This window comes from Ambystoma mexicanum, chromosome 1q (assembly GCF_040938575.1).
Source record: "Ambystoma mexicanum isolate Mex_15411 chromosome 1q, UKY_AmexF1_1, whole genome shotgun sequence".
NCBI classification, from domain to species: domain Eukaryota; kingdom Metazoa; phylum Chordata; class Amphibia; order Caudata; family Ambystomatidae; genus Ambystoma; species Ambystoma mexicanum.
In genome coordinates, this window is record NC_090922.1 from 765,154,151 (window position 1) to 765,172,557 (window position 18,407).

Sequence of the window (18,407 nt, forward strand, 5' to 3'; positions counted from 1 at the left end):
AAGGAGACCGAAAGGGCCAGCCCCTTGGATCCTGTGGTCAGCTCTGTCACCACCTCAACCAAACTTATAGGAGGAACAAAATTACCACCATCAAAGCCTGCACGCGTCAGGACACAACAGATCCGCCAGCAAACAAAGTAGAAATGTTGGCAACTCGACCCAAACAACCACCAGCTACCCGCCCGAAGACGAGACTGAGAACAAAACTCAACACAGTGGCCCAATCTGACTTGGACTCGTCACAACTCACGATGGAACAATCCCTTTCACGAGGACACCCACCAAAAGTTGCTCTGAATCATAACCCACACAAACCTGACAATCAAATTGAGCAACTTCTCAATATAGACTACTTCACAAATGCAACAAGCGACCCAACAAGGCAACCTAACGACTACCGTGACCTGCAATATCAAATCAGCATACAAAACCAACCATATACTACATCTGAGACTTCTGAACATCCCACTAACAACCCTCGCGTCAATATCAGCGAAGACGCTCAGCTAATTGTCCAAGCAGAAGACGCCTCAAGTGCACCACTAAATGACACTCGAATTTACCTCGACCGAGACCCCCTGCTAACATTAGCCTGCAACAACTCTTACACCCAAGATGGCAATCTTGCATCTACAATTAATGAAGAAGGAAACCCCCCGTCCGGACCAACGGACACCAAGATTACCGACATCACAAACTATCTTCACGAAACGACAACACTACCATTTCAAAGAGATCTAGCCGTACAACCAGCGGAAGAAACGAATAACAGTCTCATTCAAGAACAACCGGAAAAGACAAACAACCCACTGAAAAAGCGCCCTGAAGATACTCGCGAAGAGTCGCTCCTGATTAACACCGTCACGCAGCTCCAGGCAGAACCAAGTGCAATTAGAGAGACCTCTCTCTCAACCAAACTGCACGACAGAGAAAAAGATTTCGGCTCAATAGAAGATACAACCAACTCTGAACTGCAACTAGCCATAGCAAAACATCAACAACGAACCAGTAATACCGAACAAAAGAACAATGGAAAACAAGGGCTACTGGATAATACTATTAGCTCCTCCAAAATTCACAATTACAATAAAGACTATCCTTCCTACAAAACTGTTGATTTTCCTAACCATGAACCTATCAAACCGCAACCAGAAGAATTACGAACTTTCACTATACCACGCACTTCTCTAAATAACACACTGCAGCAAACAAAGAAGGAAAAAGCAAGATTAGCCAAAATTGCATGGCTACAGACTCACAAATCAATCAAAAGCTCCCAATTGCCAGAACCTATCAACTCCCAAATTCTACTCAAAGCAAAAAGACTATCAATGGACATAACAGAAATAGAATCAATCATATCAAGCCTTGACAAACGCAAAGAAATATTTAGTACAACTATAGGAAACCACCAATCACAGATGACATCAACCCCATGTCTAACACAAGAAACCGGAAATAGAATTATTAAGACAGAACGCGACACAAATCAAACAGGAAACCAGAACATTCCTAATCGCTTCAACTATGATACGATAGAATCCTTTTACACACCAGATAACATGAACAAAAATGATAACTCAATGCCGCTAGCAGGATCAACAGAACGCAATTCTCCAACCTCAATACCCAACAAACCGGAAAACGACGAAAATACCAATCCAAGAATTCCAACCACAATGCTCGATTTGCAAAACATGTTGATGGCAGTACTCTCTCAAACCATGATACCTTTTATCAAACTACACGAATCCATGAACGACAATATTAAAGACCAAGGAACCCTCTTAGCAATGATTCATTCCAAACAGATTTATATCGAAAATTTTCTAAACACAACGGAGGTCCATCTCAACTTAGAAGCAGAGCAATCAAATCGATGGCAACAACGTCTAACAGAAATGGCCAGAAGTGATCGTCAGGAAAAAACCAACCTAAACAACGAACTTCTAGCTCTACTTAAACTACAACAACAACTTCAATCAAACCAAAAACTAGCCTCAAAGAGCATTCAACTTCAACCACCTCAGAGTCCAAACACTCAACAAATTGCCACACAAACTGAAAGCTCGGACGCAAGCCTCGCACAACAACCGATGACATTGGCCTCATCCCTCCCAACAGAGACTCAAGTCACTTGTCAATCACAAGTGACCAAACCAGAACAGTTCAAGATCTTCTCGAAAGAAAAATTAATCCCCACAAACAAACCAACACAGCCAAAGACAACTAAGAAAAAACAAATAGGCTCCAGAGCCTTCCTCAGAACAATAAAAACTACGGATCAAGCTTTACAAGCGACAAAAGAGAAAGCACTGATACAGGCCCACCAAGCACCACTGCACCAGGCAACACCACAGCTGACAAAACCTTCGAACAGACAACAAGATACTCAAGATACCTCAAACCTTCGACTGTCACAACTGCTCCCACACTCAGCCTCCACTGATGAAGAACTTCTAAACTGCTCAACTCACGAAGATCGCGAAACAGATGACACACCACCACCCATTCATTCTACAACACCACCAAGATACATTATTCTTGACGAATACTCCACCAACCGCGAACTACAAACCTCATATCAATATGAAGATATTTCAGAACATCCTTTACAGGAACCTTTCAAGATTTCCTCGAACACTTCCGCCTGCAGATTATCTCTTCCTGATGACTACGACCAAGTCTCAGATGACTCTTTCGTCTCCCATACAATAGATTCTACCGACTGCAGATCTCCCTCCTTCATCAATCCGTTAGAACAAAACCAAATTTATCAAATTCACATTGAAAATCAAACTACCAGATCAAAACCTTTTAATACTTAACAGAACTAACACTCTTAGACTATTTGGAGCGATATCACAGCTAAAACACATAACTACTAACAAGATTGATTTAATCACTTTCAAAGATGAAAAGCACCTAGATAAAATTATTGTAGAATTATCTGATCCAGATGATCAAGAACTTATCATAACAAAACGCGAGCAACTCCTCAAACTCGGATTCAACTGCTGGGCTTCAACGTCATCAAGGAAAAATAATGCGAAAAAGTATACGCAAAATCGTATCAACAACTACTCAACGAAATACTCAAACTCGCCGTATTTCCCAAATCCCGAAGAATCGAACAAACAAGAGAGACCATTCAAAAGAATTTATGATTTAGAAATGTCATTTACAGAAACCATTTCCTCAAGAAGTTCAACCTATTCCCACTCATAACAACCAATCAATAACAATATAATATGGTCACTCTGCTCATGGAACACAAGAGGAAACCTACATTTGTTTACTCAACCCTCATCTGATCTTGAGAAATACCTCATCATTTGTCTCCAAGAAACTTGGATCACCGAAACACCAGCATGCGACGGTTATCTTACCTTCCTAAATCCTGCCATAAAAAAACATCAAGGAAGACCAGCATCAGATGTACTCATACTAATCAAAATTACCCCGCAATGGTAAGTAGTGCGCAATGAAAACATAAACCCCTGGACTCAATTGACTATAATAACAACACAAGCGCACCAACAACGAAAAAAAGGAACTGGCGAAACAACAATCGCCATCTTGAATCTGTATTGGAATCCTGCAGCCATTACATCTACTGCATTCATCGATGGCGTATTCATGACAATAGACAACTTAGTAGGGACCAGTCAACGCCTCGAATTCATACTGTGCGGCGATCTCAATATCAACCTAATCACATCAACTGGCACACCACGATCACTCAAACAATTGACAGGCAAAGAATCGACATGGATGAAAGAAACCATAACGCGAAATCTTACGCTCCTAAACCATGCAAAAGATAACTCCACTCCTTTTGTCCCAACATGGACCAGAGGCCATTCAGTAGCAATTATTGACACATATTTCTTTCGCAAAACCTTCATGAATCGGTTAAGGCAGCTCTAACGATAACGTCTGATAACAGCGACCACAACAAGCTAACTGTCACCTCACATATTATCAGCCAACAAAACGTAAAAGTTGCAACGCTTGAACTCACTGGCACATCTTCAAGGCTACGAATACCACAAGCAGCGCTATCACTCCTCCCGATGAAATTACTTGCTTCAACAAAACCAGATCTCGAAAAATTGAATTATGAATGGATTTTGCTTCCATTTCATCAAACACTAAAAAACTGTCCGAAAAGAACTCATGTACACTCCTACACCGAAGAAATAGCACAAAGAAAAAAGGAGCTGGCTAAACAGATACGACATCTCAAGAAAAACAAAATGCCAGAAACTATGACGGAGAGTAGAATATTGAAACTTCGATACAATAACTGGAGGAAATCACAACAAGCAATTCTCCTCCAGACAGATGCAGAATCAATAATGAAGACCTACAAGGCAAATAATACAAGAGAATTGTGGAATTTACTGAACGACAACCAGCAAAAACAACACAAGCTCACAGCTAACGTACCAGAACAAACATGGATTACTCATTTCTCGACCATGTATGCAGCACACGAACACCAATCTCAAGAAAATCTCAACCCCAAACCCAAAACAAAATGGACTGTAGTCATCACGCATGAAGAGCTACTACACATGATCCAAAACCTCAATCCCTCAAGAGCTCCGGGCCCTGATGGACTCTCTAATGCTGTCCTTAAACAAGATCCTGCGACATGGGCAGATTTTATGACACAGATTTTGGAAATCATAAACATACACAATCGAATTCCAACTACCTGGAGAACAGCCATCATAGTCCCGATCCACAAACAAGGACCACATGACCTCCCTCAGAACTTCCGTCCGATTGCCTTGCTTGACCCACTCGGAAAAATCTTCGCAACAGCTCTCTTGAGGCAACTCACTGCATGGGCCACTTCCACTGGACGACTTTCACCACGACAAACAGGCTTCACACGTAACTTTGGAACTAACATCAATCTTCTCCTATTGCACGTCATCAAGCACGAAGCAATAAACAACAAGTCCATGATTTACACGGCATTCATTGATTTAAAGATGGCCTTTGATGCAATACCTCGTCAAAAGCTCTGGGCTAAACTGAGCAAATGGAACTGCCCTGCGAACATCCTTGAACCCATCATACAACTTTACTCAAACACCTCAATAAAAATCAGACTCACAAAACAAGGTTTGGCAACGAAGCCTATCAACACAGCGAATGGTCTAAAACAAGGATGCCCCCTCGCAGCGACTTCATACAACTTGTTTACATCAGACATTGACCAACACCTTTCGAACACTCAAACAAATCCTCCAAAAATAAACTCAATACCGGTCCCCATCATGTCCTATGCAGACGACATCGTCTTGCTCGACAGAACACCATTTGGACTCCAACTTTCTCTTACAGCACTAAGTGACTACATGAAACAAAACGAGCTAACAATCAATAGCACAAAAACAAAAACCATGTCTCTAACGAAATCTAAAGCAAAAGCAAAAAAAACACCGGATTTCAACATCAATGGAATACGATTAGAAAATGTCACAACATTTAAATACCTTGGCATTATCATCAATCAATCAAAGGCAGAAACAGATTGGTTAGACAACCTAGAACAAAAGGCTCAAGCGCTCGCACGACAGGGATGTATTCTACACAGAAAATACGGAAAATTCTCATTTAAGCCCATCATCATGTTCTACAGACAAAAATACATTCCTATCATAACATATGGAACTGAAACAATGATGAATGCAGACCAGGTAGACTGGGCGAAATTTGAAGCAATATTTTGGCGCAAGATCTTAACCCTTCCTCAATCATATCCCATGGCGAGAATTCGCTACGAAGTAGCTACCCAATCCATCGGTTCCATGGTACGATGGAAAAGACTAGATATCTACCGCAAAATATTGTCGGATGACAAGACCCCTGCAATCCAATTCCTGAAAACCAAATCAACTGCTCTAAATAATACAATACTACAAACCTGGAAAAAAGCAATAACCAAAGAAATGGAGCAAGAAGACATATCAGAAGAACTTCTAACGAAACACCCCCAACACGCCAAAATCAAAATGCTACAAAACGATTGGATCCAAACCATCGAAAAGAAAAACACATACAAACGGACTTTGCAGTGCAATAAGGACAACAGAAAACTACATGAACCACAACCATACATCTTATCATTCCCTGATCCAACTATCAGATCAACCTTCTTAAAAATCTGGCTGAACACCTTACCAACTAATGACTACTTGGCATCAACAAGACAGATCCCAAAAAACCAGAACCACTGTCGATTTTGTGAAATCATCACAACACCAGAAACCATATTCCATCTGGTCATGGAATGTCCCTCTCTCGCCAACCAGCGCAAGCAGTTTGGGGCCTACTTTGACCTTGCCTCGCAGCAAATGACAACAGATGAAAGATGGGCTGCGATTCTCAGTGGACAAAATAACAAATACATATTCACAGCTGTCCTTTACCTTCACAGCATTCTCGAGATCAACGGAGGAAAAATGCTTTCCTAGCACCGCAGACTACACCTTTTTTCTTCTTTTAACCACGTATTTCGCACGAATCACAATGATGAAAAAGTTTGAGACAAAACTAAAACATCAAAAAAAAAAAAAAAATAGGTACTGGTGTTACCCAATCTACTGCATAACTTGCCAACATTCTGGCACCAAAAAGAGGTAGGATTTTTCTAGTTTAAAAAAATAATAATGTGCATAACAATGACATCACAGGAAAATAAAAAAACATACATTGTTGGCACCATTGAAGCATTCTAAAATACCCAACCCATCAAACAGCACAACATGGAAAGATGTTCAAATGTTAAAAATGTATAATTCTGAATGGTAAGTTCACACCAAATTCAATTACCTAACTTCATAGAAGGTAATCACACAGAGCTGGTAGGTAACGTTTGCCCCTGCTCTGTAGCCGCAGCTTGGGCAATACATATGTATTCCTGCAGTGCAAGTTGAACACTGAATGACACGGTGACTGATACCCCCCTCAGTCTGATAGGCAGATGTTATGTGATGGTGTTACGCTCTGCCACTTGCCTTCACTGGTGGTTCACCTAAGGGTTGTACCTGAAAGAATGCAGGCCAGAGTCACGTAGCTGTCAGGTCAGTGTATTGGTCTGAGCCCAAATCAAAGTAATCACCTACCAGCCTGTTACACAGTCATGTTGTTTGTATGCGTACGCAACGCTCGTGGGAGCGTCGCACATGCACGTTTAATAAAGGGGACACCCGTGCTCGGCAGTAGCCGCCGGTAGGCCGTAGCAAGCAGACCTGTGTCCGAGTGCTTCTTGAGGTACAGGGGGATGGGCCTTACTATGGAGGGGACCCGGGGCAAATACTACACTGTAACATTGGCGACGAGGACGCCGCTGAGTGGGAAGAGACGCTCAGAGTCAAATGACTCAATTTGGGAGCATTTTCTCTGCGCCCACTAGATGCGTCACCTGCGCGGTGCATGTGTGACCGCCATCTTGTGGGCCTGATGGTTGCGGGCCCTCACAGGGTGCTCGTGCACCATTCAGGGCAATTTTTGGAGCCTTTGCAGGCATTTCAAGGACATTTTGTGTACTTTGTGCGAAATCAAGAAAAAAAAACAAAATACCTTTTTTTCTCTTCACTTCGCTATTGTGGGACCTTTGCATGGGGGTTTTCGGCAATTTTGGTGCCATTTGTGAACTTTATATGACAACAGGAAACAAAAAGACAATGGGCCTCATTACGAGCCCGGCGGTAACCGCGGCGGTAAAACCGCCTGGTTACCGCCGGACACGTATTACCATTCTGCCTCCGTGATTCCCGGAATTACCGGGGCATTACAACCCCGGGTTTCCGGGAATCACGGAGGTGGAATGGTGTTAATCCCCATTCCCATCGAGTCCTATGGGACTCGATGGGAATGGGGATCATGGAAACACCGGCAGCATCTCGTAATGCTGCCAGTGTTTCCTCAGCCGCCTGCAGGCGGGCGGTGTTAAACCCGCCTGGTCAGACCTGGCGGTAACATCACCTCCCGCCTGCAGGAGTCGGGATCAGGCGGTCCGGAAACAACGGTGGCGGCGGGTTTACCGCCACCGTTATTTCCGGACCGCCTGAGTTATAATGAGGCCCAATGCTGTGCTTCTCTTCACGCTTGTCCTGGTCTGATATCTCTTCATCGTTTTCCTGGGCAAGTTGGGCCATCTGCAGGCCTGGGTGGTGGAGAGGCCTGTGAGTGAACTTTTTCCTGGTATAGGGAAATTTTTCTGCGCCATCATCCTTGCACATCACGCCAAGGGTGGGGCACGCCTCGCACTGTGCCTAGTGCGGACAACTACGCCAGGACTTGCTGCTGCTTCTGGAGACCTTCGCCGCTGCGGACATGCGGCCTCTTAGGGCATCAGAGGTGCCTGTGTGGTCCGCAGCCATGTTTGACAACGTTGGTGGCGCCCAAGGTGTAGGGGCCCCACCTCCAGTTGGTGCGCAGCCTCCTGTCAGGCCGATTCCCAGACAACAGGGCACGCTGGCTCCCATGCCAGAATTTGATATGTTGGGCCCTCCATCGAAACTGGGCCCGAAGTGGCTCTTATGGGTCAAGAAGCTGGAAAGGTACTTCAGGGCCACTGGGGAGACGGAAGACGATGCAAAGGTGGCAACGCTGCTGTATGCTGCTGGGTCTGAAGTCCATTGGGTCTTCGAGTTGCTGAACTCTCCTGCTGTCATTACCAGGCTGTGAAGGACGCCCTTAAGGAACATTTTCTACCCCTGGCCAACCAAGATTTTGATCGCTTCATGATGTGCAGCGAGAGGCAACACGAGGACGAGTCACTTGATCATTTCTGCGGGAGACTGCAACACTTGGTTAGCACGTGCCAGTGGGAGAATGAAGAGGGGATGGTCCGGAACCAGCTCATCCATGGCTGCAGTTCGGGGAAGCTCCAGCGCAGGTACTCTGCGAAGAAGGGCTTATGCTGATGCAGATTCTTGGTATGGGCAGATCCTATGAACTGGCTGACAGCCGTGCCACTAGAATGGATGCAGCAGCCAAATCAGGGAAGATTAAGGAGGCCTAAACCGTCGGGCGGACAACGAAAAATGGGCCTCAACACCCTAGATGGACCCAAAAGAAAACCGACTCGCCACAGAAAACTGGCTTGCCACAGCAATGTCAGAAATACGGGTAAGACCTCCCGCACTCCAGCGACTGCCCTGCAAAAGCGAGGGTCTGCGGGCGCTGCCGGATCGCAGGCCATTTTGCCAGAATATGCTGGGCAGCAAATCTAGTAGCCATCTCACGAGGTCCGAGCAGATCCAACAGTAGTGGCCAGCACAAACAGAAAAGTGTGGCCGCCATGGAACAGGAACTCCAGGAGCAAGACATTGCTGAAGAGGAGGAAGAGGAAGAAGTAGTTTTCATATTGAACATCGATTCCATCTCCAAGAAATGCAGGCAGCACACATGTGTGGTAGACATCTGTGAGATCCCCTACCCCGGTATTGATCGATACGGGTGCGTCTGTGCGTGTGTGGCAACACAACACTACGAGGCACTGCCTGGACCACCAGCACTGGCTGAAACCAAAGCTAGAATATATTAATTCGGGTGTGATCATCCACTTCCACTCCAAGGGGTGTTCACAACATCCATCACACATGCCAACCGCTCGATCAAGGCGAAGTTCTTTGTGACCAATGTCGGTTTTTCAGAACGTTATCAGGGGTGCCCTCGCTGGACTGAAAGGAGTAATCAACCTAAGCGATGACATCCTGGTTTATGTCACTTCCTAAACTGAGCACATGATCAGGCTGGAGAAGGCGTTGGAGAGGATCTGTGATCTGGGGTTGACCCTGCATCATGAAAAATGTGAGTTTCTGAAGGAGAGTATCGAGTTCTTCGGATTCATTTTTCCACTCCAGAGGGATCTCACCGGACTCCCAGAAAATGAAAGACATTTGGGATGCAAGACCCCCAGACACTCCCTCCGAGGTGTGCAGCTTCCTAGGAATTGTGAATTACTGCAGGAGGTCTATCAAGAACCTTTCCTCCCTCTCGGAACCACTCAGGGCCTTCACGAAGAAGGACGCCGCCTGGACATGGTCGGCCGAGGAGCAGAATGCCTTTGATGCCATCAAGGCCGCCTCACTGGTGAGGAGACCATGGCCTATTTCGACCCAAAGAAGGAGTATGAGCTGGTCGTGGACGCCAGCCCCGTCGGTACAGTGTTACTCCAATCCGATCTCCAATCCGATCTCCAAGGACAGATGCGGCCCATCGCATACGCCAGTAAAGCTCTAACGGATACCGAGCAAAGGTATTCTCAAATTGAACGGGAAGCACTGGCCATACTGTGGGTCTGCAAGCACATTCGAATTTAGATCCTAGGCAAACCCTTCTCAGTCATCACAGACCACAAGCCCCCGATCCCCATAATGACGGGTGCATCCTCTAAACCACCACCGATGATAGAGAGGTGGATGCTCACCATCATGGAATATGGCTTCAAGTTGCAGTACAGGTCGGGCACACACAACTCGGTGGACTACCTGTCCCGCCATCCCAGGGGAAGCAGCTCACAGACAGGACAGTCAGGAGGAGACTGCGAAGAGGTCATTCGGTATGTGGTGGAAGCAGCAATGCCGATAGCTCTAACACTGAGTGAATTGGCCGAAGCCTTGAAGGCCACTGGGTGCTTTCAGCTGATCCAAACCGCCGTAGGCAGCGGGAACTGGAAAGCAGCGCTGGCAGACATGTCCCGGAAAAGGAAAAGACGCCCAACATGACCTGCAGTCGCTGTGTCGCGCAGGTCATGAGCTGTCTGTGTCCGACGAGGGCCTGCTATTGAGGGGGAGGCAGATTGTGTTCCCGAGAACACTGGTGGAGAGAGTGTTAGAACTTGCACAGAGCTGCCATCAGGGCACGGCCAAGACTAAAGCACGACTGAGAGCAAAGGTCTGGTTGCCAGACCTCGAGGGGAGGGTCAATGAGCACATCCACCGTTGCCTCTGGTGTCAAGCAGCCGCACCAGTGGTCAAAGAACCATGCATCGAGTTGATGGAAAGGAGCTAGAAGCCATGGGGTACCGTACATGCTGACTTTGGATCCGCAGGGAGAGAATTGTACTTTCTAGTACTGATTGACCAGTGGTTCGCTACCTAGAGGTGGAGCTGGTGGAGTCTAGGTTGAGTGACCAGACCATTCAAGCGATGGACAAGATATTCACAACCCATGGGTTTCCCCGGGTATTGTGTTCGGACAATGTTCCCCCATTTCATGTCCGCCAGTTTGCCGCCTTTATGGACGAAAGTGGGGTCACGCAGAGGAAGGTAACTCCCGGCTGGCCGAGAGCCAACGGGGAGGTGCAAGGCTTCATGCGGACTCTCAATAAGGTGTTCTGGATCACTCAGGGCCAAGGGGGGGATTGAGAAGAAATCTGTACCAATTCCTCTGCGAGTATCGATCCACACCCCATCTGTCCACAGGGGTGGCCCCAGCGGAGGCCATGTTCAACCGGTGCCCGAGAGGTTTGATACCCGAAGCCGAGGGATGACCTCCCGGGGTCATTGAGGGCCAAAAGACCCTGGAAGGATGGCGAGTGCGCAATGAGCGTGAAAACACCCGGAGACATCTTAAGCCGGCAAACATTGAAGTAGGGGGCACTGTTCTGGTGAGGAACCGGCACCCCGAAAGGAAGCTGTCCCTCAACTATGAGCCCACCCCATGGGCGTGACTCATGTCAACGGGTCGATGGTGACAGCGTCCAACAGAAGGGCGACGATCATGAGGAACTCACGTTTCTTCAAGAAGGTCGACGCTCGCGATACCCCTGACGAGCCTCGCAAGTGTGGGGCCCCTACTCACACCTCTGGGGCAGAACCGGGGTTCGAAGAAGACACCAGGGACCCTGCACCAGAGGGACCTCACCGTGACTTGGGCAGAGAGGAAGGACGCTACCCCCACCGCAAAGGCCGAAGCTATCCGACCAGGTTCAAGGACTACATTATGGACCTTAATCCCTGAGGGTCAGATGGGACGGTAACCGCCCACGTTGGGCCCTGTATTGGTTTGTATACTGTGTATTGATCTGCATGTCATGTTGACAGATGGGTTAAGTTAAGTTATGCATATGTTTGTTATGAAAAAAGAGGGTTGTTATGGAGTCATGTTGTTTATACGCGTGCGCGAAGCTCGCGTGAGCGTCGCGCATGAGCGTTTGATAAAGGGGACGCCCGTGCTCAGCAGTAGGCGCCAGGAACCCGTAGCAAGCAGACCTGTATCCGAGTGCTTCTTGAGGTACAGGGGGCTGGGCCTTGCTACGGAGAGGGCCCGGGGCAAATACTACCTGTAACACAACCCACTGTACAGACTAATTAATGTGTTGCATGTTTTGGCCTGCAGCCTGCCTTCGAGTCACAATAATTCCCTGCCACTGTAAAAAGCAGTAAGATCTGTTACCCAAATCTGTAGGCGATAGGACTGCTTAAAAAGCAGTAGTCTACTGCCTAAATCTGTAGGGTTGGCAAGTATGCTACTGGTATCCAATGTTCTGGCCTTGGAAGGATGAAAACCTGTCGTCATTGCAGATATTCCAACCTGCGTTTTGCAGGCTGGACACCGATATCAGCAACCCGTTCCTAACTCCCTGACTTATCTGACTGGTCGCTAGCCGGACCACTCTGAACGGAAGTACAACAGAGGAGGCAGTTGTGACTCAAGCAGAGTAGAACAAGGAGTGCAGGTGTTCACAAAGTAGCTCTGCTTGTGGTTGACGCTTTACAAAACAATACATTTCACTGGGAAATATAAGACTGCATTTGCACCAGACATGCAACATGCCTGGAAGGTAGACATCTTGGTACTCCCAACAGCAGTACATACTGGAACACATTAGCTGTACACGAGAAGGCCTCATTTTTCATTGGCTGCCAGTCTGTTTGGACTGCCTATAGTGGTGCTTCTGCACAGAAACAGCTGCATTATCCTTCAAACATATAAAACAAGACCCATTACTTTTTTTCACGTTCAAATTGAATCTGAGGTATGAGGGCCTGCAGGAAGCTGCCACATGTGCAAGCCTGCGCATTTATTTTCTGGCATGTTCCCAGCCTTCCTTGGACCTCTGTGGCATATATTTGTATAGGAAACATACAAGTGAATGTCAACAATCTGGCATGATTACAGCTTGCATGGACTTCTAATAGAAACCTAGGCTTGTGACACATGGCCTAACTTGCATCACAACATAAACAAAAATCTACAATAGATGAAGGGTTTTGTAGAACATGGCAGTTTAGGATGAAAGGAAAAGAAAATTGCCTGTTGTATAGTTGCTGAGCTAGTCTAACCATTTAAGTCCACATATGCTTTTTCTGGCGCATTCGAAATATCAACGAGCGTTTCCTAGTTTTAAATAAAGTGGATTCCCACAGGAACCATTCGTCTCCGATATTGGGAGCCATTTTAAACAGTCATTGGCCATTCATACAAGCATTGGCACTGCCAATAGTGTTGTTGCGTACTGCTATTTGCATTTTTCATTCATAGACACCTGGGTGCGAGGAGGAGAGTACAGCGCTTTAAAGGAGGATGCGATAAGGGGTGCAGATGTGCAACAGAATGACAAGGGGAAAAAGCAAGGACATCGATGATGAGCAAGAGGAAATATGAGCGAGAAAGAGTGAGAGTGAGAGGGTAGGAAATAAAGCAAGTGTGCGAGAGGAAGGATGAGAGGTGTTAGGGAGAATTCTCTGTTTAGGCTGAATTTCCTAACCTAGTGAGTCCCCCAGCAGCTTTGCTGGATTTCGGGAGTTTGTTTTTTTCCATCCTGCCAAGAGTGAGACTCTTTTCCTCCCACTCTTGGACATGTATGTGTGTAATTCCTTTGAATGTCAATGTGTTCTATGGGCTATGGGGTCTTTTACTCCATAGGGTCTCATATGTTTTTCTATGTGTGTTACACCGCACCCTATGTGCCGTAGCACTGGGGCGTCCTAGCGGACCCCCACCATAGACTCCATACCCGGGGACTGACTACTGTCTCCCCGGGCATGTAAAGTCACCATTGGCTTTACTATACCTAAATTTACTAACAGAACTAGTACAAACCATCTTATTGTGGACGTACTAGTAGGGGTAATTCGATTACTCCTGGATCTGTTACTCGAGGGGGCACTGTCCCGTCCCCCCTCGTTGAGTTTTGGCTGGTGGCAGTGGAAACTACTTGTTATGTTCGACCCCGAACCTAACCCTATGGGATTCGTCCCATTGTTGGAGATTGATACTTTTTCTCGTTAATCTCTAACGTACCACCGATCTACTTATCTTAAATAGGTTTATCGGATGGTATTTTCTGCCAGAACTCGGTTTTTAAAATGGCGTCTGTGTTCGTCTCTGTGACTCCTAAATCAAAGGTTGAGCCCTTTGTTCCACTTTTGGCGGGCTCTGTACAGAGACCCTCCATAGTGGTGCCATTCTGTCTGGGTTACCACAGGGGTGTGGGAGGGGGTTTAGGCACCCTGGACCGAGTTGCCTTGCCAACTCCGGTCGCACTCTGGAGTGATTGGCCCAAGTGGTGAGCCTTCCCGCTCACCACTTAGCATGTGTTGATTGACAGCTAGGCTGAATGAATGGGGGTTTTCTGCATAAAAGCAGGGCTTTTGGGACTGGATCTTCAGAAGTCGCCACAGGACCTGAGAATCCGACGAGGGTAACGCTGAGCTGACCTGCACGACGACACCTCCGGTGGAGCCCTGCGGAACCGACTCACCACTTCCCGACGACAGAGGAGATCTCCCTGCCAGAGAGTCTCTTCCCCTGACTGGTGGGAACAACCAGTCCCCTTTGCTTTTTATTCACCTCAGGACGCAGTGGTCGAATTGCCCGTGAAACGCACCCCGGCAACCGGATAGCCACGACCCCTGTACCGCGACGAAAAGGTGGTGCCTTGTGACGGAGCACTCCGCGGCTGGTCTCTTCCCTGGTGGTGCACCGGACTTCACTTTTCTTCGACGACGAGAACCTCTCTACTCTTGGCAAAGACCCGACGTGCATCCACCACCAGGAACAACTGCCCCCGCCGGAGCTGCCCTCCACAACAAGGTACCGTGTCCGCCTGGCTTCCCTTTCAATCGGTTCGAGTGAGGTGTCTTAATCCTCTCCGTTCCGTTGGGTCGCCTCCAAGCTTTTCTCATTTATTGTTCTGAACTGGTTCAATCTGCCGATAACAATTTGCTACAAATACTTGAATGCATCTCCACTAGAGACTTTTTGGGACATATCGCCTTGCCTCTCTCCGAGTGGGCCTGGCCTCTGAACTTTATGATCTGTTGTGGTTCTTGCCTTCTTACCGTATATTTTTCCCGTGCAGTATTGAACTGTGTTGATTTCGTAACCTGCCTATCTTTTTCTCTCCCGTCCTAACCAATATTAGAGTGTCATCTAGGTTGAGGTATACACCTCTGTCTGTAAATAAGTGGTACCGGTAGAACCTAGACTTGTCGAAATATTGCTAGGGGGATTGATCGTTTCTTCTTCGTAGAGTAATTGTGTTTGATTTGTTTGCCGTGAAAGTGCCATAGTGTTTTTCATAGATGTTTCGTTATAAAAAAATACCTTAATATCTTTACACTAAGCCTCGTTGCGTGTTTGCTTGTCTTGCTGGGAAGAATTGCCCTATTTTGTATACTCCACATACTGCTCAACTCTTCTTGAGGGAAGTCTGACTGCTCAGCCACAGCTACCACGTGAATCTTTGTGGTACAGACTGCTACCAAGTGGGTTCACCGCCAAACACCTGTAGTCCTAAATCTTTTGCAGTGGTCCCAGAGGGAACTGCACAGGTTTCCGCCTAACAAGAGGTATAGAGAGGTGGTGGGTTAGGGTAGGTGTGTGGGGGAATAAAGGGTGGAGGGAAGGTGAGGCTAGAGAGATGGGCTGGGGTGTGTCGTGGAGTAAAGAGAGAGGAGGTACGGTTGAGTAGAGAAACAGGGGGATAGGGTGGGTGGTGGTAGAGAGGGGGTAGGGTGGGTGGACAGAGAGGGGCTAGGGTGGGGGAAGGAGATACAGTGCGAGGGGTAGAGGGAGTAGTGTGGATGAGTGCAAGTAGAGAGAGTGAGGGTAGTGTGGGTGGGGGTAGGGTGGGTGGAGGGGAAAGAGTGCGTGGGGTAGAGAGGGAGTAGTGTGGATGAGTGCAAGTAGAGAAAGTGAGGGTAGTGTGGGTGTGGGTAGGGTGGGTGGAGGGGAAAGAGTGCGAGGGGTAGGGAGGGAGTAGTGTGGATGAGTGCAAGTAGAGAGAGTGAGGGTAGTGAGGGTAGCATGGGTGGGGGTAGGGTGGGTGGGGGTAGAGAGTGGGTTTGGGTGGGTGGGGTAGAGAGAGTGAATAGGGGTAGGAAGAGCTGCAATGTATCCAAGATTGAGTTTGACACAATATATCTAAGTGGGCTTGACAGAGGCAATATGCAAAAGTGAAAAGGGGCCTGGTGGTAAGGCGGCACCTTTACATGTGTTGCTATGACCTCTGACACCACCTGACATTCATGCTATGTCACATGAAGGTTTGCTTTATGCGCTTTCACGATTGCCTCTGCCTGCCATCATAGTTTCCCCAGATGGAGCCAAACACTTCTTTCCCCCACCACTGGCATCTTTAGTTTATCACCACCTACCCAAACAATCTATAAAATCTCCTACCATAATACACGCACGGCGCCCCCAAGCCTAGCCTTTATCACCTGCACCAAGATGCCGACTAAGCTCTCCCCTCTAGCCCTAGGACGCCACCCCACATCTGCGACTCCAAAGTGCTATTATCTCAGATCTTGCACTCACCCCTTCAGATACATTCCCAAGTGTATCCAGCAATCCCATAAAAGTCTAATAGCACTCCAGCATCTAGTGTCTATAGCGAAAAAAAATAAAAAAATAAATAGGCTGGATGGTCAACATTGCAAACAACAAATCTTCAGATAAAAGTCTTACAAAATGCATTGGAATAAAAGGGGGGGAAGAGGGGTAGATAATCCGCAATTAAGTCTAGTTTCGATTTAGGCTAATGGGAGGGACACTCAGAAAAGACTGCTAATTCATTACACAAAAAATGTATTTTAGTCATTAATAACAAATGTGTTCTATATCAAAAATTCAGAAGGTTTTGCGTAGTTGTGAATGAACGAAATAACATCTAAAAACAAACCATGATAACACGTGTGCTAAGGGATGGCACTTTAAGACGCCATTCTGTGAAGCCAGAAATATGGAAAACGTAATTTAGTTGACACCATTTCTAATTAACCTTCAAATGAGCTACGGCGACTGCACCAGTATTTACAGCCTGCCCCAAGATGGAAAGAAGGGCTCGGTGAGGTTAGCTCGGAAGATACATTTGTATTCGGGGCGAGGGGGAATTAAAGATAAGTGAACAAGGAAAAGATACGGGTAACCATCGTACATTGGGGCGGAAATTAAGGAGACCAAAACAACAGCAATTAGGCGAAGGTATGTTGGGGGACAATTGTTGCGGGGACATCAGGATGTTGAGGGCATTATCGGGCCTGCTTTTGTGGTATCTACGTGGTTATTGAGGCTATGAGTCAGGGAGCTAGTGGTGACTGACACTTGGCAAGTCAGATAGTGACATGGGGCGATAGTAGGGTCTCTTTACCTTTTACAACATTGCATTCGACCATCCTGCCATAGGCCTTGAAGACGCTGCGCTGCTCGGCGGCAGTGCAAGAAGCTCTGAGTTGCCCACAAATACCTTCCGTGTGTTAAGTGGCTGTGGCTTAATTGGATTAGGGTCTGACCCTCTTCCAGCTGCTCTGCCGTGTCCCTGAGGCCGTGCGCACGCCACTCCCAGGCTGTTCATTTAGATGTGTTCCAGCCCATGAGTACAATGCAGGGAAAGGGGAGCCGAAGGGGAGCTTGGAGACTGACTGGCGTAGAGCCTTCAGTACCACCTGCAGGCACAAAGCTTTCTTCTAATGCCCCAAGGGGCGCTGGAGTCACAGGGCAGCCTACCCTGTGCTGGCACTCGAGGTTGCAGATAACCATGATGTGATGAAAGAAAATGGCCGCTTTGTGGGGTATAAGCACATATTCTACAGCCAATCACATCCCACATCCTACTGACATAACATCCAATCAAGTACTGCTTACATCAGAAAACACTAGACACACACACCCACAAGAAAGTACACAGAAATCTTCAGGGACATTTTGGAAAAACGTTTCTATAAGAGTAAGCGGTTTATTTTTTACCTAACTAGCTGGGGTACCCAGCGTTGCCCGTTTCCTGATCGATTGTTGTCTCATGTGCCCTGAAGGATGTTGCTCTTGTCCTCATATCAGCAAGTCTTGCTTTAGTTTGCTCTGGCATTTCATTTTCCATGGAGAAAGTTGCTCTTGTCCTCTGGTCGGCAAGTCCTACTGCTGTTTGT

The 18,407-nt window shown here is 47.0% G+C and overlaps 1 protein-coding gene across 1 annotated transcript in view; it reads left to right on the forward strand.

The window, feature by feature from the left end:
• Nucleotides 1-18,407, forward strand: part of DDR2 (discoidin domain receptor tyrosine kinase 2) — a 1,291,881-nt gene that overhangs the window by 130,914 nt on the left and 1,142,560 nt on the right. The gene's annotated exons all lie outside the window — the stretch shown is intronic.